Below are 2,805 nucleotides of genomic sequence, written 5' to 3' on the forward strand. Positions count from 1 at the left end.
ACAGATCCCTCATCTAATGATTGTGAAGATGAGCATCCAGTCTTACATGTCCTGCTAATTCTTTCTTGTTAGCACCAAGCAGTTTTTTCGTCTCTTAGCCTCTTTCTTCAACTAGTAAGTGGAACTAATAATATGGGATCTCTTTGCCTTGTGCCAAGAGTAAAATAAATACAGTCCATGTAAAGAATATTCAATATAATGGACTTGTGATTCTAACTTGTCAACTCCACAGAATGATACTCCCACATATGTTTGGAAAGGAACAAACTTTGGTATAAGAAAATTGGTATCAACATTTTAATCAATTAATTCGTTTTACCTTTGGAGTTTTGTATTCTGCCATGAGTAGATTGGTCGAAGAACTCATTAGACTATATCAAGTTTAATAAAGAAACATGGAAGTCATTATAAGTTTCTACTGTGCTCAACGTAGAGTTTAGCAAAGTACTTTTTATGTATAAACTGAGAATAATCAAACAGTTTTTATTTATGTGTAATAATCTGATCAAAGGATATAAAGAAACCTAAAGATAACTTTTCATTAAAATCATAGAACAAAACTGTAGAAAAACTAGAGAATCCGACCTTAGAAAGTACAGTTTTGGTTTAGAATGTTTCCTGAACATTGGTGCAAGCCTCAGCATCTCTTAGCAGTTGGGTCAGTGTTGCCCAAATCGCAATGATTGAACATCAGTTGGGAAAATACAAACTAATAAAGAAAAAGATCCTTCAAAGCAGCGCCCATAGAGTCTCTACTAGGAATCCTGTCAACAATCTTCTTCATGCATAAATATCCCCCAGTCCCATCCTCATGTCATTTTCCTTCTGGTCTTCTTTTAATCTATAAAATCTCTCTGAGACTCTTTTCTTTCTCTCTCCCTGTTCTCTCTCTCCCCATCTCTCTCTCTCAGAAATACTCTTTCTCTCTCTTTCACACACACACATGCCCTACCCACATGTATGTTTAGACACAAATGGCAAAGAATATTGAGTCCACGTTTTAACGTACCTTTCAGTTGAAGAATGTCTCCCAAAAAATCTCTCCTTTATACTTTACATTCTTTGAAAAAGATCTCTGTGAGGAATTGTTTACAAAGAAATGTCAACTGTAGTTTGAAAGGAAAAAAAGACATTGAAATAAGATTCTTGGGAAGTGGGATTTATGACTAAGGACATGAGAGTCTATGAATAGTGTAAAAATCCATCAAGGGCAATTGGAGATTATTTTTCTGTTACTTTATTTATCACATCTATAATAAAGAAATATTGTGAAATTGAAAGTTACAGGCTTCATTATTTGATGAATTTAGAGTAAAATGTTTAGATGTTATATACTAAGTAATTATATGTTCTAGGCATTATACTTAATTCTTCTAATTTACCAATCATTTCATCTTCACCAGTACCTGATGAGGTATAATTATTGTATTATTGTCCCTGTTTTGTAAATAGTGAGAGTAGAACCCAAGGTTACACAAGTACTAAGGGTAAGGTCTATATCTAAACCACTTCTGTATGATTTGGAACCTCATACCTTTTAAATTATGCTTAAATGTCTTCTCACACATGCAAATATAGGCTTAAAATCCTCAACTTGCCCTCAAATTATCATCCAGATTTTCCTGAATGCCCTCCTTTGAAAATAACCACTAATAAAATTATTCCAGAAAAAAACCCTAAAAAGTTGAATTACTATGACCAAATTTTTATATAAAATAAAGAGCTTTTCAAAACCCCACTTTTTTTTTTTTTGAGGAAGATTAGCCCTGAGCTAACTACTGCCAGTCCTCCTCTTTTTGCTGAGGAAGCCTGGCCCTGAGCTAACATCCATGCCCGTCTTCCTTTACTTTATTCATGGGATGCTGCCACAGCATGGCATGCCAAACAGTGCCATGTCTTTACCCAGGATCCAAACCGGCGAACCCTGGGCCTCCAAGAAGCGGAACATGCAAACTTAACCACTGCGCAACCGGGCCGGCCCCAAAACCACCCTTATTTTATCCACATATGTATAATTTATGATGCTCACTGCTGCAATATTTTACATTTCTTTGGAATGTCAAGGTGATCCTTCAGTCTGCTTCCTCTTATTTTTCTGAGACTGTGCTATGAAACAGCAAATAGAGATAGAAAGCCTCTGACTCTCCCAGGAGTCTTCCATTTCAAAAGAACCTTTTAGGAAAGCATTCCTGGGAACACATTGAATTAAAAGGCACAAGAGGGACCAGAGGGAAAAACTCCCAGAAGCATTTTACAACAGCCAATATGTGTGTGGTTATTTTTAAAGAAATAAAGCTAATACTATTATAATGGTTATATAGAGGGGCTTGAGGCTTACTTTTATTGTTTATCTCTTGAGGATAATCACAGGGATGATTCAGTAGTTCTGTAATGTGATAGCACTGATGAAATATTGTATATATTTATTTTTCCATGTCTCTACTGTCCTAGAATGATTTCCTCAAAGACTGAACTTGCTGACATTTACCATGGTTTTATGTATACATATATATGATATTGAATTCTTTATCATCTAATTAAACCAATATGCTAAGAGAGCATCAGAAGAGTAATAATATTTTTCTCATCAACGTAGAATCATCGCCATTATTGTGGAGATTCGGAAATAGTATCTCAATATTTAATTATACCTGTTGCATACATAGAAAATATGTACACTGTTCTGTGTTACTAGGTATCATTTAGTATTAAGATATTGGTGAGAATTGGGAAATGCCACAATGCATATTTTCCCCTTATTTTACTTCATATTTGTTTTGTGTTTTCCCCCCTTGGGAGAGAGAG

The sequence above is a fragment of the Equus przewalskii genome, chromosome 11 (genome assembly GCF_037783145.1).
Source record: "Equus przewalskii isolate Varuska chromosome 11, EquPr2, whole genome shotgun sequence".
NCBI lineage: Eukaryota > Metazoa > Chordata > Mammalia > Perissodactyla > Equidae > Equus > Equus przewalskii.